This window comes from Rhinatrema bivittatum, chromosome 2, assembly GCF_901001135.1.
Source record: "Rhinatrema bivittatum chromosome 2, aRhiBiv1.1, whole genome shotgun sequence".
In the NCBI taxonomy this organism is placed as follows: Eukaryota; Metazoa; Chordata; class Amphibia; order Gymnophiona; family Rhinatrematidae; genus Rhinatrema; species Rhinatrema bivittatum.
Window position 1 is genome coordinate 41,162,384 of NC_042616.1, and position 23,245 is coordinate 41,185,628.

Sequence of the window (23,245 nt, forward strand, 5' to 3'; positions counted from 1 at the left end):
TACTCGGAGGAGGGTGTCGATTACAGCCCCCGAGTATCCGCTCTTTCTCAGGCGAGCCCTCTCAATGGCCAGACCGTAAGAGAGAATTGAGCTGGGTCCTCATGGAGGATAGGACCTTGTTGTAGCAGATCCCTGTGTGGAGGCAGAGGTAGGGGGTTCCCTGCCAGTAGTCTTTTCATGTCTACGTACCATGGTATTCTTGGCCAATCAGGAGCCACCAGAAGAACTAGTCCCCTGTGTAGCTGTATCTTGTGAATGATTGCACCTAATAGGGGCCACGGCGGGAAGGCGTACAGCAGGGTCCCCAGTGGCCAGGTCTGTACCAGGGCATCGATCGCTTGGGACTGCAGTTCCCACCTGCGGCTGAAGTATCTGGGTACTTGGGCGTTGGACCGGTTTGCTAGAAGGTCCATGTCCGGTGCCCCCCACCGGTTCACTATCATTTGAAAGGCTGCAGATGACAGCCTCCATTCTCCAGGGTCTAGACTTTCCCTGCTGAGGTAGTCCACCGTGATGTTGTCTTTCCTGGTGATGTGGACACGGAGATCTCCTGGAGATTCACTTCCACCCATGCCATCAGTGGGTCTATTTCTAGGGACACCTGTTGGCTTCTGGTTCCCCCTTGTTGGTTGATGTAGGCCACTGTTGTGGCGTTGTCCGACATCACCCTGACCGCTTTGTCTCGAAGTCTATGAGCGAACCACAGGCAGGCTAGTCTGACTGCCCGTGCTTCTAGGAGATTGATGTTCCATTCTGCCTCTTCTGTGTTCCACTGCCCTTGGGCGGTTAACTCCTCACAGTGTGCTCCCCATCCTTGTAGACTGGCATCTGTGGTGAGTAGGATCCAGGTTGGGGAGGACAGTCTTGATCCCCGACTCATGTGGCTGGGCTGCAGCCACCACCGTAGCTGGGTCCGGACTCTGCCCGGGAGTGATAGACGTGCGGTGTAGTTCTGGGACCATGGGTTCCACCGTGATAGAAGAGAGCGTTGTAGGGGCCTCATGTGGGCTCGCGCACATGGCACGACTTCCAGTGTGGATGCCATCAGCCCGAGGACTTGCAGGTAATCCCATGCTTTGGGACGAGGATCGTTCAGCAAGGTTTGCAGCCGGTTTCACAATTTTGATCTCTTTGTGGGGGTCAGGCTGACCTTGTCTTCTTTGGTGTTGAATCGGACTCCTAGGTATTCCAGCGACTGTGAGGGCTGTAGAGAACTTTTGTTTGTGTTGACCACCCATCCTAGGCTCTCCAGTAGAGTTATGACTCTGCTGGTTGCTTGGTGGCTTTCCTCTGGTGACTTTGCCCTGATCAGCCAATCATCCAGGTAAGGATGTACGAGGACTCCTTCCTTCCTCAGTGTTGCCGCCACCACCACTATTACCTTGATGAACGTCTGGGGTGCTGTGGCTAACCCGAAGGGTAGCACCCGGAATTGGTAGTGATGGCCCAGGACTTTGAAGTGTAGATAGCGCTGGTGTTCCTGATGAATTGGGATGTGTAAATAGGCCTCCGAAAGATCCAGAGATGTGAGAAACTCTCCCGGTTGTATCACCCTTATTACAGATCGTAGGGTTTCCATACGGAAGCGGGGAATCCTCAGGTGACTGTTGACCGACTTGAGGTCCAGGATGGGTCTGAATGTTCCCTTTTTCTTGGGGACAATAAAATAAATGGAATAATGCCCAGTATTTATTTCTTGTGGAGGTACCAGGGTATTGGCCTCGAGGGCCAGTAGTCTGGACAGTGTAGCTTCCACTGCCGCCCTCTTGGAGAGGTCGTGGCAGGGAGACTCCACGAATTTGTCCGGAGGGGTTCGCAGAAAATCCAGATAGTACCCATCCCGAATAATGGCTAGGACCCACTTGTCCGAAGTTATCTCGACCCATCTGCGGTAGAATAGGGCTAGTTTGCCCCCTATGGCTTCTTCCCTTGGACGCGTCAGCTGAATCTCATTGTGGGGTGCGGCTGGGGCCTGTACCCGAGCTGGTTCCCCTCTTGTTGTGCTTGTTCTGAAAGGACTGGTTCCTGCCCGTAGGGTGGGGCGCTTAATAGTTGCTTTTGTAAGAGTTGAAGCGCTGTGAACCTCTGCCCCTGGAGGACCTGGGGACGGGTCGCTGGTTTCTCTTCGTCCTATCCTCCAGCAGGCGCAGCAATGGGGACTCTCCCCATTTGTCGACCAGTTTCTCTAGTTTGCTGCCGAACAGGAGGGATCCTTTGAAGGGCATCCTTGTGAGGCGCGTTTTGGAAGATGTGTCAGCCGACCAGCTTCGGAGCCAGAGTTGCCTCCTGGCCGCCACCGCAGATGACACTCCTCTGGCCGCTGTGCGAACTAGGTCGGAAGCAGCGTCCGCAAGAAATGATACCGCTGGTTCCATGACTTCTCCCGGGGTGTTGTTCCTGGTTTGGGATAAGCAGGCACATGTCACCACGGTGCAGCAGGCCGCAATTTGTAGAGACATAGCGGCTACGTCAAATGACTGTTTAAGGATGGATTCCAGACGTCGGTCATGTGCATCCTTGAGCGCTGCTCCTCCCTCCACTGGGATAGTGGTGCGCTTAGAGACCGCGCAGACCATGGCATCCAAGGAGATCTTTGGTTGCCGGGTCCAGGGGGTACAGGGCTGCCAAAGCTCGCCCCCCTTTGAATGTGGACTCTGGAGCACTCTATTCCAGGTCAATTAGTTGTTGGACGGCTTGTAACAGAGGGAAATGATGGGAGGTATGGCGGAGGCCCTCCAGTAGGGGATTCGGCTTAGGCTCCCCCGAAGTACCTGGGCCCGGGATAGCGAGCTCCCTCAGGCTGTGGGTGACCAGGTCAGGTGGCTCGCCCTTAGTGAAGAAGCATCTCATGGTTCGGTGAGGCTCTGTCACCGGGGGGAGTTCCCCCTCTTCTAGGGGCTCGGCTTCCTCTTCAGAGATGTCCGTTTCCCCATAGATGGGGCTTCTGGGTAGTGGAAGCCTGTGTCTAGGTCTTGAAGGGCCTGGGGCATAAAGGTCCTCCGGTGGAGCACGTGGCTGATCAGCCAGAGGATCAGTTTGCATTTGAACAAAGGCGTGAATCCCTTTGAAGAACTCCACCCATGAGATAGACGCTGGATCCAAGATGAGGGGCGCTGGTTCCCTGGGGGTCCCCATCTGTGGGGGTGTCCCACTGGGATTTGCTAGGTCCGGGGTACCATCTGAGGAGCTAGTATTCGGCCCTGGGTGGGACTGGCCCTGAACTGGATCTCCCAGGGCCTCCCCACACTGGGTGCTCAGGGCGTGGCCTTCTCGCTTTGTGCGGCTCTGATGTGACATGCTGGGCAGAGGCCTTGAGCCTTTATCCCTGTTTCTGGTGGTGCCATGGCTTTCAGCGCATAAATCTTATGCGCTCCAGTGCACCTGGGTCACGCGCGCAGTGGTGCGCCCAAGCCGTAGTTATGCACGCAGCTAATAGGGCGCGCGTATTCTATGCGCACGGCCTTTCTGCACGCTGCTTATGCGCACAAGGTTATGAGCGTGTAAGTCTACGCGCACATGTACTCTGTGCGCTTGGGCCGAACGGAGCGGCGAATGAGGTCAAGATGGCGACGGCGAGCACACGGGCAATATGGCGACCACCTCGAAGGGTCTCCACATGGGCAGACCCTTGGAAATAGCCGGGGTCTGGCCCTGCTAGGGCAGATCAACCCGGTGGCACTGGTCTTGGCCGGTGACCTGCGCTCCTCCTCGATCCTCGGAGACTGGATCAGGTGAAGACTTCTACCTTACCGTGTCTTCGGCGTTTTCCGGCTTCGTTCCGAGCGGTCTCTGGCTGCATGGGGAGAGGGCAAATACCTTCACCGCCGCACTCGAGGGTGCACCCGCTGCCTCTCAGCCACGCCCCAGAATCAGGGGCTAGGTCCTTGCCGCGATTCGGCTGCCCGACCGAAGCTCACCTCCGAGGGACCACGGAAATCACCTCGGGAATCTCAACTGGGGAAGGGGCCCATGGGTATCACCGCAGGAGAGCGGGGCTCGTCTTCAGGTAGGTTTCTTCTTTAAATTTTGGTTTTCTTCTTAGAATTTGGTTCTAACGCTGTGACAGCGTGCAGATAGTCCCTAACTGCTATGGAGACGGAAAATACTGAAGAGCTGCACTTCCTGCAGGGGTAGATGTACTAGGGGCTGACGTCAGATTGAAATCTGATCCGTCTCCAACTGCTATCAGGAGTACACTATACCCCATTGGTCCTGAGTCCATCTGCTACATGCTAGGAAATTACACTTATAGCTCTGCACTGTTTGGTTAAGATAAGATTAGAGACGTATAATGCTTCATAAAGTTATTCACATGCTTTAAAAGATTATCATTTCATACGTTCAGACTGGTTTATTTCATTTCTACCTCTAAAGGAGAATTCACATCTCTAGAAAAAAAACTTCTTCCTAAGGGTAGGAGGGTTGTGTGAACTCAGGTAGGATAGACGCAGATCATATCCTGTAATTCACTGACAGTAAGACCACAGTCTTTCAACTTTGAGACAATTTGGGAAGCTGACTACAAATATTACTGTTCAGTTTAACTCCATTACTAATACTGTTAAAGATCTGGATTCTCAGCTAAAGACTCTTGAAAATGACACAGGAGAACAGAAAGTTGTGTAGGAATCCTTTGAAAGCAACTTAGATAGTTCTTTCACTACTCAGCAAGCATTAATAAAGGAAAATCAATTACTGCAGCTTAAATTAGAGAACTTGGAGAAATAAACCAGAGCAAAAAACCTACGCTATATTCATTTTCCTAAAGTTCCACATATTCCACCTAAAGATATGTGGAGGAGGTATTTGTTGGAAATACTTAAACTCCAGAGCCTACTCTTCCTATAATTTCCAAGATATATTAAGAACATAAGAACATAAGAAAATGCCATACTGGGTCAGACCAAAGGTCCATCAAGCCCAGCATCCTGTTTCCAACAGTGGCCAATCCAGGCCATAAGAACCTGGCAAGTACCCAAAAACTAAGTCTATTCCATGTAACCATTGCTAATGGCAGTGGCTATTCTCTAAGTGAACTTAATAGCAGGTAATGGACTTCTCCTCCAAGAACTTATCCAATCCTTTTTTAAACACAGCTATACTAACTGCACTAACCACATTCTCTGGCAACAAATTCCAGAGTTTAATTGTGCGTTGAGTAAAAAAGAACTTTCTCCGATTAGTTTTAAATGTGCCCCATGCTAACTTCATGGAGTGCCCCCTAGTCTTTCTATTATCCGAAAGAGTAAATAACCGATTCACATCTACCCATTCTAGACCTCTCATGATTTTAAACACCTCTATCATATCCCCCCTCAGCCGTCTCTTCTCCAAGCTGAAAAGTCCTAACCTCTTTAGTCTTTCCTCATAGGCGAGCTGTTCCATTCCCCTTATCATTTTGGTAGCCCTTCTCTGCACCTTCTCCATCGCAATTATATCTTTTTTGAGATGCGGCGACCATCTCCATATATTCCTCCATTGAAGAAAAGCCCTCTTCAGAGTAATACTATGTATGTTCTAATACCTCCTGAAACACCACCACATTTGGATATTTCTGCAGTTTTGGAATCGTCAAATGAAAATGTGGCAACATCTTCCACTTTGATTTTTACTTTTTTTGCTTGAGACTGATAGGGAATGGATCTTCAAAAAATACTTTGCTCATTGCACAGAGCTTTTTCTTAATCATAAAGTTCAAATATTTCCAGGTCTTTCAAAGCAAACTCAAAGGAGAAGACGTCAGTTTTTGCTATTGTGGCCCACGGTTCTAGAACTAAGGTCGCTATTTATATTAAAATTTCCATGATTAAATATCTGGGGGTTTCTTACCTGTTCTTTCAACCTTCCCAGTTAACATCTTTTCTATCTAATAAAGATGGGGGGGGGGGTCAGCTCAGCTCCTCTCCAGTTCTTGCTCAATGAGTTCCACAAATGTTGCAACTTGACCTCTCATAATTGATATGCCAACCTTTCCTCCCTTATTTCGATGCTCTTTATAAGTTTCCTTTGGATATTGTAAATCGTGGATCCTACATAGTGGGCTTGTTAGACGTATGATTGTGTATTTGTTCATTTTTTTTCCTGCTTTTTGCAGTAATATCACAGGTATTACTTTTCAAATTTTTGCTTGAGATTATTTTGTAAATGCATAAAGAAAAAAATTTAAAAAAGAAACATTCATTCCCTTGTTAATAAAGCTTTTCTCATATTCAGAACATGAAAATGGTCTCTTTCTGTGGATTCTCTGGTGACCTGAGAGTTGGATCGTCTATTTGAAACTTTTTCTACACTGAGTACAAATAAATACTTTCATTTCTTTTTTTCTTCTATTTATATTTTATTGATAAACAAAATAAACTTTCCAATTACATTGGTACACCGTGTATAAAAGTCGTTATACATCATTGAGCCATTACATATGTATTCATATTCAATAACATTAAACTTCATATGTCCCATAAACATGTCTATTCACTCTAATGAATAATCTAGTGGGTACATAGTTGATAACATAATTGTTTTTTAAAATGTATATAATAGAAATTGGAAAAATCTGTTATCGTTTCACTTTTGGGGTTGAGTATATACGTCCTTACCCCTTCCCCCATTGACTGTAGGTATAGAAAAGAAAGGGTTAGGTTTAGTGTTCTTAACAGACTGGTAGATGCTGCAATTCTTTAAGTGGTTATTTTCTGCTTAGAAGAGATTAATCTGGCCATCATTGATCAGAAACAGATAATAGCCAGGTTTATAAATACTTTCATTTCTGTGTGGATTCTCTGGTGTCATTGAGGTTTGTCTTGTGATGGAAGTTACTACCACACTCAGTACATGCAAAAGGTTTTTACCAGTATGGATTATTTGGTGACTTGTCAGGTGTGTCTTATGATGGAATCTTTAACCATACTTAGTACATGTAAATGGTTTCCCACAGGGGCAATCTCTCCAGTTGGATTTGTTTTGTGCAGACCTTGACAGGAATGATCATCATTTGTAAGCCATGGCATGTTGAGGGATTAGCTAAATTTCTCAAAATTTACTATTCATTCCCTTATCAGTACATGCATTATACCAGCCAGATCCTCCTTCTGGAGTTCATAAGGTGTAATCTTAACAGGTAACATATCAAGATGAACTTGAAAATTCTTAATCAGATTAGTGGCACCCAATGTAATTGGGACTATTTCTGTATCTTTCTGCTACATGTTCTTGGGCTCTGATTGCATCTCTTGATAATTAAATCTCTCTCCTTTCTTCATACAATGCACAGAAAAATCTCTGGGTGCTAATACTTTTATCAACAATGCCATTCTTGTGTTCTTTTCCTTCACCACAATATCTGGTTTTCATGCATTGGTATTCTCGTTTGTTGAAATAGGAATGTTCCAGGTGATCACAACATCTTCCTTCTCCACTACTGTATTAGAATTGTGCTCCCATTGTTTCTTTTTCATCAGTCATGTGGACTCTCTGGTGGCGGGTCAGGCTTGTCTTCTGACGGAAGCTTTTACCACACTCGGTACCAGTGGCGTAGCCACGGGTGGGCCTGGGTGGGCAGGTGCCCACCCAACTTAGACCCAGGCCCACCCAACTGGCACCGGAACTGCAAGGCTGTCGCGGGATCCCATCCCCGCGACAGCGAACAAGAGAACCCACGCCTCGCGCGCCATCACAGCACACATGGGGAAGCGCTGCTGCGGCCGTATGGCCAACCGGTCTTCCTGTTCGGGGGGGGGGGGGGGGAGCAGAAGCGCCGCGCGCAGCTTCCGCTTCCTCCCCCCAATGCAGGAAGATCAGCTGCCTCTCCTGCTGCCACCCGTTCTCCTGCTATCTTCGGACCAAACGGCCCGCCTAACTTCCTGTTTGGGGGAGCGGAAGCGCCGCGCACAGCTTCCGCTTTCTCCCCCAAAGCAGGAAGATCAGCTGCCTCTCCTGCTGCCACCGGCCTCCTGCTATCTTCGGGCGTCGGGCCGTATGGTCCGCCGATCTTCCTGCTGGGGGGGGGGGGGAGGGAGGAAGCGGACGTTGTGCGCTGCGCTTCCGCTCCCCCCCCCCGACAGGAAGTTCGGCGGGCAGTACGGCCCGACGCCCGAAGATAGCAGGAGGCCGGTGGCAGCAGGAGAGGCAGCTGATCTTCCTGCTCTGGGGGAGAAAGCGGAAGCTGTGCACGTGCTTGAATGTGTATGTGTGGATGAGAATGGGAGTGTGTGTTGGTGAAAACTGGAGCCTGGGTGTGTATGTGGGTGAGAATGGAAGCTTGAATATGTGGGTGAATGGGAGCTCGAATGTGTGTATGTGTGGTTGAGAATGGGAGCCTGGGTTTGTGGGTGGGTGAGAATGGGAGCTTGAATGTGTGTATATATGGGTGAGAATGAGAGCCTGGGTTTGTGTGGGTGGGTGAGAATGGAAGCTTGAATATGTGGATAAGAATGGGTGCTTGAATGTGTGTATGTGTGGGTGAGAATAGTACCTTAAATGTGTATATGTATGGATGAGAATGGGAGCTTGAATATGTGTGGGTGAGACTGGGAGCATGGGTTTGTGGGTGAGAATGGGAGTCTGGGTTTATGTGTGTGGGTGAGAATGGGTGCCTGGATGTGCGTCTGTCTGTGCATAAGAATATAAGCCTGGGGAGGGGTGAGAAAGTGAGAACTTGAATGTGAGCTTGGGGGGGGGGGGGGGGGGGGGGGGGGAGAGCATATGAGAGTGACAGCTTGAGTGTGTGAGAGGGAGTCTGTGAGAGAAAGCGTGTATGTGTATGTGTGTGTGGAAGGGAAGAAGACAGTAATAGAAGAAAGACACTGAAAAGGAATTAGGAAATGAGCTATAAGGGAAAAAATGGGAAAAAGAGACCAGGACCAACTGATTAGAAAAATACAAAGATCAGACAACAAAGGTAAAAATATATCTCTATATTTTGAGATGTTAGCAATTTAAATATAAGCAACACAACCGCTCTCTCAAAATTTATGGACAGGTAGGAGCTGTGTATAAAATCGTAATAATAAGAAGGCTAAAGTACCACAAATCACCGTGAATTATGTTTGTATCATTAAGTAAACCTCATACTTAGGCGTAGATGTGAATGCTATGCTGCATAATTTGGCATTATTTATCAGTAAAAAAACAACTAGTAGACCTGCATGCCTACAGCCCACCCATGTTAACCTTGTGCCCAAAAAATCAATTCTGGCTACGCCACTGCTCGGTACATATAAGGGGTTTCTCAAGAGTGTGTATTCTTTGGTGGTTTCTCAGGCTTATCTTCTGACTGAAGATTTTACCATACTCAATACATTTAAATGATTTCTCACCAGTGTGGATTCTATGGTGGCTGGTCAGGCTTATCTTCTGATGGACGCTTTTACCACACTCAGTACATATAAAGGTTTCTCATCAGTGTGGCCTCTCTGGTGCCTGGTTAGATTTTTCTTCTGATGGAAGCTTTTACCACACTCAGTACATATAAAGGGTTTCTCACCAGTATGGACTCTCTGGTGACTGGTCAGGCTTCTCTTCTCATGGTAGCTTTTACCACACTCAGTACATATAAAGGGTTTCTCACCAGTGTGGACTCTCTGGTGGTGGCTGGTCAGATTTATCTTATGAGGGAAGGTTTTACCACACTCAGTACATTTAAATCGTTTCTCAACAGTGTGTATTCTAAGGTGGTTGGTCAGGCTGCACTTCTGACTGAAGCTTTTACCACACACAATACATTTAAATGGTTTCTCACCAGTGTGGATTCTATGGTGGTTGGTCAGGCTTCTCTTCTGACGGAAGCTTTCACCACACTCAGTACATATAAAGGGTTTCTTAGCGTGGCCTCTCTGATGCCTGTACAGGCTTTTTTTCTGATGGAAGCTGTTACCACACTCAGTACATTTAAATGGTTTCTCACATGCGTGGACTCTCTCTTGGTGGCTGGTCAGATTTATCTTATGATGGAAGGTTTTACCGCATTCTAAACATGTAAATGGTTTCTCACCAGTGTGGATTCTATGGTGGCTGGTCAGGCTTATCTTATGACAGAAACATTTACCACACTCAGTACATTTAAATGGTTTCTCACCAGTGTGGATTCTTTGGTGGCTGGTCAGGTTTATCTTATAGTGGAAGCTTTTACCACATTCTAAACATGTAAATGGTTTCTCACCAGTGTGTACTCTCTCGTGGTGGCTGGTCAGATTTATCTTATGACGGAAGGTTTTACCGCATTCTAAACATGTAAATGGTTTCTCACCAGTGTGGATTCTATGGTGGATGGTCAGGCTTATCTTATGACGGAAGCGTTTACCACACTCTGTACATTTAAATGGTTTCTCACCAGTGTGGATTCTATGGTGGCTGGTCAGGTTTATCTTACAGTGGAAGCTTTTACCACACTCGGTACATTTAAATGGTTTCTCAGTAGTGTGGATTCTCTGGTGTCTTGTAAGGGTAATCTGGCTATGGAAGCTTTTACCACACTCAGTACAAATAAATGATTCCTCAGTGTGAGATCCCTGAGATTTCAGAAAAGCATCATACAAGCATTTTTGTTCTATTATCTCATTTCTCTGCTCTTCCCCTGTATGTATGACATTACTGGCTCTTTGCTCACACACAGAATTATCAGCTGAGTCTCCTGTTTGATTTCTTTGCTTCTTCTCTGAGTTGCACTGATTCCCGCAATTTCTTTCCAAAGCAGACCATGAGGAAGTATCTTCTCTAATTATTTCTGATATCATCATCACCTTTCCTTCTGGATTCTGACTGGCTTTCCACTCTTGTCTCTTTTTATTTTTAATTCCAGGATCATCATTTTCTAGATTTAAAGTAAACACAGAGTATTATTCTGTTTGTTAGGGACACAGACTAAGAGACTCCAGAGAAGTCATAGTCTCTTTGTGTCTGGAAGTTAACTCAGCAGGGAGCAAAGCTGGGGTGGGCAAACGTTTGGGCTTGAGGGTCAAATAAGTACAGGTCTGGGTGTGGAGGTAAAGAAGGATCTGAGCAAAGGGGTCCCCCTTGAAGTCTGAGAGGGGAGGGGAGAGAATTGATGTCCACTGGAGGCCCAATGATGACATCATCACTTCTGGGCTGCTGATGTAATGCTCCTACTGCTGTAGGCCAAGATGCATCTCATCACCTCAGGTCAGTTTTGGGCCATAGCTCACCTTCCTCTAGAATAAAGGATTTTCAGTTAATGATGAAGAGACTGCCCCATGGGGGTCCCCAGACTTCAGCACTGACTCTCTGATCATGCAACAGTAAACAGGAAAGGCTGATAAAGCACTTCTTATTCCTAACTGAGGGAAAAGTAACATGTAGAGCTCTATTATAATACGACAAAGCTCCATAAATTATGGACTGGTCAGCAGGGATGGTCCCCATCTTTCTTTTCTAACAGACCACAGTATGGTTCTCAGAGGGTTTCAAAAAGACTATTCCATGTGACTGGAGCCTGAAACAGAAGCCCTGCAAGTGATTAAAGCAATCGCAGAGGAGCTGGTGAAGGAGTCTCTGCAGTTCCCAGCTGCTCCTTCCACTCTTCCTCTCAGCAGTTTTACCCCGTCCCTCTTATTACTGCACTCACCTGAGCAGCTGCTTTTCCCAGTTTCTCTTTCCTCTGATCCTGGCTCATCCCTGATGTACGGCTCCTCCCCTCGTTCCATGTGGGATATGATATCAGGTGTGGCAGTCTGAGATCCTGATCCTGGGGTAAGAACACAGCATTATGTTTTACATAATCCCTCTGGCTTTTATTTTTCCAAAGTAAGCAATTTAAAACACTTCCAGCATGCAGATATTGATTATCTTCAATGAAAATAAATATTCAGATCCTCACTTAGAGGCAAGTTCAGAGTCCCGATACATCTCCAAAAATGTGTGTTAACCTTCCCTTCCTCACCTTTGTATTCTCACCCCCACTATGAAGCCTGCAATATATTATCCATCTCTGCTCAATACTTGCAAACTTCATTATGTGGAAGTCACCATCCTCCCATGTATAGAGATTAGGAATAATATGGAATCACCTGGTTCATATTCCCATCTTCCCCCCTCCCCTCTGTCTCCCACTGCTGGGCACAGAGCCAAGAGATATGGGGGGGGGGGGAGGAAAATGAGAGGCGAGGGCCAGAGAGCAGCGTAAGAGCTCGCTCTCCTCAAGCCCACCTGCAGGTGTTTCTTGAAGCTGTCATCCATCAATTCCTTCACCAGGTCAAAGTGCATGCACCATGCCATCTGAATCCAGAGGCAGTGGATGTCCTCCTGGCTGGAAAGTGGGCATATTCCCAGGTCAAGCTCACATCCTCGGCAGACCCAGCATGCCCCTGTGGCATTTAGTGAGCAATAGTGGAATATAATGGTGGCATGGACCAACAGCTGGGGAGCAGTGATGGTACGACTGAAGCAGCAGAGGCACCAACACCGACAAAATGCCTGAAGACCGGGAAGAGGAGTGGCAGATAAGAGCACAGGGCAGAATGAAGCTCCTCCTGCAGAGAAAACGAGCAACGCAGCATCCTGTGCTACGCCTCTAACTGCAGCAGAGGCCTCCACTGCACAGGAGCAGAGAGGAGACTCGTGAGCATGAGAAGAAGTGGGAGCTATCCAGGCAGGTCGCATCATGGCCAAAATAGACTTCCCTCCCAGCAGATGAAAGAATACGGTTCTGCCACTCCTCATCAGGAAAATCAGTTCAGAAGGTAAACTATCAAAACCCATTTATCCAGTTAAATACTGAATAAAGGGAGTGTCTGAAAATTTCCCATCATTACTGCAAGTAAAATTATGTGGGTTGGTGCACAACACACATACACTTTTACCCAAATTTTAAAGAGGGTTTCCTACCGGCAAGGCTATGGAGGAGGATGCAATAACTCTCGTTTTATTTTGAAATCTATGCCCTTTTATTTGCAGGTGCAAATCTCTCTGGGTAGGTTTTTCCGGGGGAGATTTTCAATGTAACGTATGCTTGTATTTTCCCTTTGAAAATTGGTGCAAAGCCTGCGGGTAAAACGGACTCTGGGTCTCTGCACTTGGGAGGGCAGTTCTGAAAAAGGCCCCATCATAATAAATGCCATTTCTCACATGCTAGGTCCCTTGGCATCCCACCGGAAATCTTTATCATCAGGAAAGGAGGAGGGTAGCGCAGATAATATCAAGCGTCAGGCAAAGGAGGATTTTTTAGGGACGTTGCTAACAAGTTAGAAAACAACTGGTGCACATGAGAAGTGACAAGGAGCTAGACTGAGGAGTCAAAAGAAAACAAAAGGATTGTTACACAAAGGGAGGGGAGGTGTGAATACAGGAAACTGCCTCTCAGTAGAGGTGATGGAGGTGAAGACTTGCAAGCATGAGGGATACTGAGAAATTACTACTTACCTGATAATTTCCTTTCCTATAGGACAGTCAGATGAATCCAGAACAAGTGGGCTATACATTCCTACCAGCAGATGGAGACAGAACAAACTGCCAACACAGTTTATACACCCCTGCAGTTACATCAGCCTGCCAGTATTCTCTTCATAAGCATCTGTGGACGGACTTGCAAAAAACTGGATTAAAAACAGATAACCATTTCAAAACTCAACCAACAGGCAACACTGAGCTCAGACAAGAAGGTAAGAACACTAGTCCAGGGACTGGGGTAACACTTACCAGTAAGCCCTGTAACATGTAGGCACACAGGAGGATCATTATGCAATCATACAGCTGTCCTAAAGAAAAGGAAATTATCAGGTAACTAGCAATTTCTCATTTCTTAGCATCCTGTCAGATGAATTCAGAAGGAATGGGATCTACCCAGGCTACTCCCAAAGAGGGTGGGGGACTGCCCGTGGTACTGTCAAAACCGAAGAGGCAACGTCTGTATCCTCCCAGGTTTGCACATCCAGACGATAATACCTGGCAGGGGGGGTTAGGAGGACCATGTTGCAACTTGGCAAATGTCTAAGGGAGACAACAATCCAACTTCTGCCCATGACTCTGCTTGAGGTTGAGTGGAATGGGCCCGAACCAGACTTGGTAACGGCTTCCCAGCATCCACATACGCAGCCGAGACTACCTTCTTAATCCAGCGAGTTACTGCAGCCCGAGAGACTGGCTTCCCTGGTCTAATACCTCCATGGAGGACAAACAGGCGATCTGATCTACGCAAAGGCCCAGTGACCTCCAGATACCTGACAGTATGCCTCTTGACATCCAAGGGCTGCAACAGACAAGACTCTTCTACACCTCTCTCCCTGTCCAGAGATGGCAGGGAGATGGACTGGTTCAAGAATGCAGAGGCCACTTTTGATAAAAATAGAAACGGCTCCTGGCAAGACAAGGCCTGCACCTCTATATGCAGAACAATTTGCCTGCACCCTATACGCAGAACAATTTGCCACAAGGAACACTATTTTCAAGGACAGAGTATGTAGCGGTCGAAACGTACGGCCTACCAAAAAAATCCAAAACGAAACTGAGACTCCATAGGGGCACTGGAAACACAAAGGAGGAAAAAGATGTTCCACTCCTTTCAGAAAACGGGTCACATTAGGAAAGCAGACAAGGATCCACCTTTGACCGGCCCCTGAAATAAGCGAGAGCAGTTACTTGTACCCTTAAGGGATGAAGGGCCAATTCAAGCTATCCTACAAAAATTCCAAAATGAGTGGTATCTTGACCAAACAAGGAAGAGTAACTCGATCCTCACACTAGGCCTCCAACACCCTCCAAATCCACACATAAGCCAAGGAAGTGTAGAACTTTATAGCTCTTGGCAAGGGGGAGATCACTGCCATAGAGTATCCAAGTTTCAGCAAGCAAGAACTTTCAAGGGCTATACAGTAAGACAAAACTGAGTCAGACCTTCGTGAAGGACAGGCCCCTGCTGCAACAGGTTCCTGTGCGCTGGAAGTCTAAGAGGCGAATCCACCAGGAGCCTCTGCAGATCTGCATACCATGGTCTCCTGGGCCAATCTGGAGCAACCAAGAGCACATCCCTCTGTGGCATTCGATCTTTCGAATCAGTCTGCCCAACATGGGCCATGGAGGAAAGGTATACAGCAACTTGTCTTCTGGCCATTCCTGCACTAGGGCATTGATCTCCAAGGACCTCAGATCTCTTCTGTAGCGGAAGAATCGCAAAACTTTCACAGTGCGCAAGTAGCCAATAGCTCCAGCAACGGGAGACCCTAGCAATTGTGATTCAGCTGAAACGCCTCATTTGACAACACCCACTCTCCTGGGCCCAGACTCGCCCTGCTGAGAAAGTCTTCTCTTACGTTGTCTGTCTGCGATGTGTGAGGCTGAGATCATCTGGAGATGCACTTCTGCCCAATCCATAAGTTGATCTATTTCATGCAATACTTGTAGGCTCTTGCTACCTCCCTGCCGACTGATGTAAACCACAGTCATTGCATTGTCCGATAGTATGCAGACCAAGCAACCCTGCAGCCTATCACCGAACTGCAAACATGCCAACTGGACCGCCCTGTCCTTCAGACGACAGTTGTTCCAGAGAGACTCTCTGTACTCCAGTGCCCTTGCGCAATCAGCTCCTGACAGTGAGCTCCCCAACCAAGGAGACTCACATCCGTTGTCAGTACCAGTCAGTTCAGAGGGGATAGCGAAATTCCTTTCCATGGATGATCCACCAGCAGCCTCCATGGAAGTTGGGAGGAGACCTCCATCGGCAGGTGGAGCCAAATCCAATAGTCCTGAGATTGCGGATTCCACTGAGACAGCAGGGGGCGCTGAAGAGGATGCATATGAGCCCTCGTCCACAGTATCACTTCCAGGGTCGATGCCATTAAGCCAAGGACCTGCAGGTAAAACCATACAGTTGGGCGCAGTAGTTCAACAACAGACGGAGTTGAGCTGGCAACTTCTGAATTTGAGCTTCCGGCAGGCACACCTTTCCCTGGTTCATGTTGACTGGAATCCCCAGGTATCCCAGCGACTGAGTAGGCTGAAGACCGCTCTTGGCTAGATTCACAACCCAGCCAAGCTCCAACAACAGGGAAATCACCTTGCGAATCACCAGGTAGCTTTCTTCCAGTGACTTGACGTGAACCAGCCAGTTATCCAAATATGGGTGTACTAGGATTCCATCCTCTCTCAACTCTGCTGCAACCACCACCATTACCTTGGAACAGGTTATGGGAGCGGTGGCCAAACCAAAGGGCAGCACCCAAAACTGAAAGTTGTGTCCCAGAACTGTGAACCACAGGAAGCATTGATGTTCTAGTCAGATAAGAATGTGGAGTTACGCCTCAGACAGATCCAGAGAGGTAACAAATTCCCCCGACTGCACAGCCATTATCACCGAGCGCAATGTCTTCATGCGAAAACGCTTCACTTGCAGATGACTGATGCCTTTGAGGTCCAGGATGGGACGAAAAGATCCCACCTTCTTTGGCACAACAAAATAATGGAAAATCGCCCTGTATTTTCTTGAGACGTAGGCATTGGCACCACAGCCCTGCTACTGAGGAGCCTTGCCAATGTAGTTTCCACTGCCTGCTTTATCTGTGGTGAGTGGTAGGGAGACACCATGAATACATTCCAGGAACATTGCGAAACCCCAGCACAGATTTTTCTCGTATCACCTCCAAGACCCACTGATCCAATGTGATTTCGACCTACCTCTGATAAAAGAGAGAAAGCAGCATCTCCCTATCTCCTGTTCCCAGTAGTGGGTTGGCAAACCTTCATTGGGAGACTCGGGAGGATCCACTACCTGAGCCTGCACCTCTTCTGGGTTGTCAGGGACGAATGGACGAAGAGTCGAGTCCTCTGAAAGGTCGCCCCTCTACAGGATCGAAAACGCTTGGATCCTCTAGCACGACCTCTCATGTTAAAGGAGCTTGGTGTCTGCTTTTTATCCTCTGGTAAACGAGGAATCAGAGAGCCACCCCACTTACTGGCAAGTTTCTCCAACTCGCTACCAAACAAAAGTGAGCCGCTAAGGGGCAATATGGTGAGGTTAGCCTTGGAGGTCACATCAGCCGACCAGTTTCTCAACTATGACTGATGCCTGGACACTACTAATCGAAGCTACCCCTCTGGCTGAAGTGCGGACCAAATCACAGCCTGCATCAGCCAAGAAGGCAGCAGCCGGCTACATAACTGCCCTGGAGTTTACTCCAGAGTCATCAACCTTCTGGGAGAGAAGCAAACTACAGCGAGCCACCAAGGAACAACAAGAAGCGATCTACAAGGTAATTGCCACGGCTTCAAATGCTTGCTTAAGGAGAGTCTCAATCTTTTTATCATGAGCATCCATCATGGCCGCTCCTCCTTCCAAGGGAATAGTGGTCCGCTAGGAGACTGCACACACAAGTGCATCTACCTTTGGAAAACGTAAATACTTTCTCATCACCGGATCTAGAGGGTACAGGCCTTCTAAAACCTGACCCCCTTTGAAATAAGCCTCTGGGATGCCCCACTCAAGATCAATTAATTCTTGAATTTTCTCCATCACAGGGAAAAAACAAGAGGCTTTATGCAAGGAAACCAAAATGGGATTTCTCTTTGGCTCAAACACTGAATCTGCCCCAGGAACTCCAAGCATTTTCAAGTTGTGGGAAATCGGAGCTGGTACTTCATCTCTATGAAAGAACCGTAACATAGTTCTATACGTTTCTAATCCAGAGGGAATTTTACCATCCTCGAGAGAGGCAGGATCGGCGTCATCATCCGTACCATCCGGATCTCCATCCAGAGGACCTTCTGCTGCTCCAGGAGTACTCCGGTGTCCAACAAAATATCCAGGTAAGGTTTCTCCCTACGCCTGTGGTCTAGGAGCATGGGACAGGGCTGAGGACTGTGCCTGAAGAAAGGATTGCAACCCCTGGAAAAATTCTACCCCTGAAAAAGTAGAAGCATCCAGATCGGGAGGTACCTGAGGAGTACTCACTGAGCTACATTCCCCTGCTGGGGAACCAGTTAGGGGTGTTCAAAATCAGGCCCTCCATCTGAATCGTCTTTACCCTAGACTCCCATCCTGGGAAGAACTAGGCTTAGTGAAATCAGAGGAAGACAATTCACCCTAAGCCTCCAAATAGCATTGGCACAAATCGGCAGGCACTCCTGTCTGAGATGCCCATATATAACAAGCAGTGCAAAGAGAAAAATGCTTAGGCTTCTTAGGCACAGGCACCATGATGGCCGACAATGCGCTGAGCAGCGGCTGGATGCACTCAACTAGGTGCCTAAAAATTATGCATCCAACACTTAGGTGCACACACCTAGGCGCTTACCTAGGCATCCAAAAATTAAGCACACAAAAAACTTAAGCGCACAGTACCACTTTTGCTCATAGGTAAGCACGCGCCACTGCACATCGCTTAATGTGGGCGCACAGACTACAAGGCCTCACTGTGCGCCCAAAAACTTGCCGCACAACCTGGATGCACAGGCCGGGCTGATAGTCCTGTAGAGGACAGCCTTAGAAAGCGCACAAAAAGCCATTGCGACCTACCACATGGCGCACAACAAAAAGCCTCGGCCCAGGGCCTAGCCTAAAGAGGCTGCTCAACCTCAGACCAGCACGCCGACCAAGGAGTCCAGGGGAAGAGGAAACCCTGTACAACAAAAATCTCCTGCTAAGTCTCTCTATCTTTTTTTTTTTTTTTTCCAATTTACCAGAGCTCAGCCTTACCTGGCTGAGCATAGAGACGGTCTCCGGCTGCAAGGGGAGAGGACATGTGCCATCACTGCTACACTCGGCTTCTTGTACCCAACTCCCTTTCAGCTGCTCAAGCAGCTAAATCCACGCCAGCAAAACCAGATATCGGACCAAGGCACACATCTGAGGGACCAAGAAAATCACCTCAGGAATTCTCAGCTGGGGGTGGGACCATTTGATATCACTGCAGGAGAGCAAGGAAAGTTTTTTCCTCATTTCTCCTTTACTTTAAAATGAAGCAATCCCTAGTGGGGAGATGCACGTCCACCATCTGCTGGAGACGGAGAATACTGGCAAACTGATGTAACTGCAGGGATGTATATATTGTGACATCAGTTTTCTCCATCTCCATCTGCTGGTAAGGTGCATGACCCACTTGATCTGGATTCATCTGACTGGACGCTAAGAAAAGTAGTGTTGCCAACCTTGCTTATTTACCGTGTGTTTGAGCATGGTTTTTTTTTCAGGAAATGCTTTTTTTTTTTTTTTTTTTTTAATAACTTGCAGGTAGCTTATTTTGGGGCTTTTTTTTATTCCCCATATGCTTTTTTTAGGTTTGATGTGCAGGACTCGTGCCCTGCTGTTCCTGTCACCTCTGATTGGCTGCTGCTAACGACGAGGCCATCTCTCTGTGACTGAAATAGTCCAATCAGGTAATAAAAAGGGTTATTCAAAGGATATACTGGGAGAAGATTAAAAAAAAAGCATCCAGCACAGCTCAAAGAAAGATATTTGGGCTATGCAGGGGGCAGGATCCCCACAGATACTCCATTAATATTCTCCATTTGTGAACTGGCCCAACAAGGATTATTCACCCACATATTTTTACTATTTTAAATTTACCACCCAGGGACCTTTGACACAGGCAATTTTGTCACTTATTTTCTATTCCTTTCTTGGCCAGATTATCAGATCTAACTAAAACCAGCCATGCCGTTGTATTCTATAAGAGGCAAAGAGAAGAAAAGGTGTCAACATCTTTTTGCATCTAAAAGCTGATTTTATGGAGATATGATCTGCTGTGAAGAAAGCAGTCCTATTACTGCACCAGACCCTACATCCAAATCAACCAGCCAAATATTCTCACTTACCCTACATTCCTATCACTGCCTCAGCTTCACATTTTCTGTTTCATGCATACACTAGCAGTGCACACACTGTATACATGCACATCTACTCCCACTCAACGTTTATGCTCACAGGGGCGGATTTTAAGAGCTCTGCTCGCCTAAATCCGCCTAAATCCGGGCGGATTTAGGCGAGCAGGGCCCTGCGCGCCGGTAGGCCTATTTTACATAGGCCTACCGGCGCGCGCAGAGCCCCGGGACTCGCGTAAGTCCCGGGGTTTTCTGAGGGGGGCGAGTCGGGGGTGGGCCCGGTCGGCGCAGCATTTCGGGGGCGTGTCGGGAGCGTTTTGGGGGCGGGTCCGGGGGCATGGTTACGGCCCGGGGCGGTCCGGGGGCGTGGCCGCGCCCTCCGGACCCGCCCCCAGGTTGCGTCCCGGCGCGCTAGCGGCCCGCTGGCGCGCGGGGATTTACGCCTCCCAGAGGGAGGCGTAAATCCCCCGACAAAGGTAAGGATGGGGTTTAGACAGGGCTGGGCGGGTGGGTTAGGTAGGGGAAGGGAGGGGAAGGTGAGGGGAGGGCAAAAGAAAGTTCCCTCCGAGGCCGCTCCGATTTTGGAGCGGCCTCGGAGGGAATGGAGGTAGGCTGCGCGGCTCGGCGTGCGCCAGCTATACAGAATCCATAGCCTTGCGTGCGCCGATCCCGATTTTAGCAGATACGCACGGCTCCACGCGTATCTACTAAAATCCCGCGTACTTTTGCTTGCGCCTGATGCGCCAGCAAAAGTACACGAACGCGCCGTTTTTGAAAATCTACCCCACAGAGTTCTTGTTACAGGAAATGGCCACACAGTAAGAACATAAGTCATACCATACTGGGTCAGACCAAGGGTCCATCAAGCCCAGTATCCTGTTTCCAACAGTGGCCAATCCAAGTCACAAGTACTTGGCAAGTACCCAAACATTAAAAAGATCTCAAGCTACTATTCCTTATTGATTAATAGCAGTTTATGGATTTCTCCTCTAGGAACTTATTCAAACCTTTTTTTAAACCCAGTTACACTAACTTCTATAACCACATCCTCCGGCAATGAATCCCAGAGCTTAATTATGAAATGAGTGAAAAAGAATTTTCTCCGTTTTAAATGAGCTAATTGCTAAAAAATAGAGTGCCCCCTATTCCTTTTATTATCTGAGAGAATAAATAAAAGGACTAGGGGGCACTCCAAGAAGTTAGCAAGTAGCTCGTTTAAAACAAATTGGAGAAAATTATTTTTCACTCAACGCATAATTAAGCTCTGGAATTCATTGCCAGAGGATGTGGTTATGCAGTTGGTGTAACTGGGTTTAAAAAGGTTTGGATAAGTTCCTAGAGGAGAAATCCATACAAGGAAAATTGGTTCTTACCTGCTAATTTTCGTTCCTGTGGTACCACAGATCAGTCCAGACTCCTGGGTTTTGCCTCCCTTCCAGCAGATGGAGACACAAAGTTTTGCAGCCACCCCCACATAACCTGATGTGCCACCTGCAGTCCCTCAAGCAAAAACAGCAAAAAACTTATAATGCAATAATATTCCCCAATGAGCAGAGGAAAGAGGAAAATGTATAACTGATAACGTTATCTAATTTTGGAACATTAATTGTAAGGACTAACCAGAAACCTGTGCCATTCTTCAGAATCATTATAGTTAACAGGTCGAGCGGACTCTCCAAATCTACTCTCTACCGCCTGGTCTGATCTGTGGTACTACAGGAATGAAAAGTATCAAGTAAGAGAACTAATTTTCCTTTCCCTGTATGTAGCCACATCAGTCCAGACTCCTGGGATGTACCAAAGCTTTCCTAACCAAGGTGGGACTGTGAGAGACGCTCGAAGTACACTTGTATCGAAACTGCTGACTTCCAGAGCCTGGACGTCCAATCGATTAGTGTCTGGCAAATGTATGCAAAGACTTCCAAGTAGCCACCCTGCAAATATCTTGCGGCGAAACTAGCTGACATTCTGCCCATGAGGCCGCCTGGGACAGAGTAGAATGAGCCTTAACCCCTCAGGGATAGGAAGATCGCGACAGATGTATGCAGAACCAATAGCCTCCTTCAACTAACGTGCAATGGTGGCCTTTGATGCCTTCTGACCCTTTTTCACACTACTCCATAGCATAAAAAGGTGATCTGACAATCTGAAACTGTTAGTGACCTCTAGATACTGCAACAATGCCTTTCTGACATCAAAATGTCTTAACTCTTTTGCATGAGGTGCACCAACCTCCAGATTTGGAAAAGCCAGAAGCTCCACTGACTGATTTAAGTGGAACGCCAAAACTATCTTCAGTAGAAAAGACAGAACCGTCCGCAAAGAGACCCCGGAATCTGAAATCTGCAAAAAAGGCTCCCTACATGACAGGGCTTGAAGTTCTGACACCCTTCTAGCTGAACAAATTGCCACCAAGAAAACCTCCTTCAAAGTGAGATCTTTTATGGTGGCCCTTTTAAGAGACTCAAACGGTGCCACACACATGCCCTTGAGGATCAAGTTAAGGCTCCAAAATAGGCACACCTTACGAACAGGAGGAGCGCACATGCTTCGCCCTTCGGAGGAAATGTACCACATCCGAATGCGCAGCTAGAGTTGTTCCATGAACCCTGCCTCACAACAGCCCAGGGCTGATGCCTGCACTCCTAGGGAAATAAAGGACAAACCTTTCGTTAGGCCTCTCGGCAAAAAAGCCAGAATCTGCGCCATTGACACTTGCCAAGGATCAACCACTTGCTCCGTACACCAAAACTCAAAGATCCTCCAAACCAGGACATCGCCAAGGAAGTAGAAGTCTTTCGAGCCTGCAACAGGGTAGAAATAACATCCTCAGGATATTCTTTCTTCCTTAATTGCCTCCTTTCAAAAGCCAAGCCGCTAGAAAAAAGCGATCCGCTTGATCTGAAAATATCGGGCCCTGCCTTAGAAGATTTGGAAGATGGCCCAGTCTTAACAGGCGGTCCACTGCTAGATTGACCAAATCTGCAAACCAAGGTCTCCGTGACTATTCCAGAGCCATGAGAATCACTTTTCCTGAGTGGATCTCTATTCTCTTCACCACCTTGCCCACCAGAGGCCATGGTGGAAACACGTAGATCAAAATATTGTGTGGCCAAGGAAGAACCAGGGCATCGACCCCTTCTGCTCTGCGCTATCTTCGGCGACTGAAGAAGCACGTGTCTTCACTTTCCGCTGAGTTGCCATCAGATCCATATGAGGAACACCCCATCTGCAAGTCATGAGACTAATTGCTTCCTCCGATAGCTCCCATTCGCCAGGATCAAATTGTTGTCAGCTGAGAAAATCTGCTTGCACATTGTCGCAGTATGTGAGAAGCTGCTATCAAGGGCAAATGCTGCTCCGACCAGCACATCAGCATCTCTGCTTCCAGAGCAACCGCTCGACTCTTGGTACCACCCTGGTGATCGATGTAGGTCACTGTCATCGCATTGTCTGACAGGATTCTGACCACAAGGTTGCACAA

General features: G+C 47.7%; 1 pseudogene; it reads right to left on the bottom strand.

The window, feature by feature from the left end:
- Positions 1–9,084: 9,084 nt before the first annotated feature.
- Positions 9,085–23,245, bottom strand: part of LOC115085919 — a 40,125-nt pseudogene continuing 25,964 nt past the window's right edge.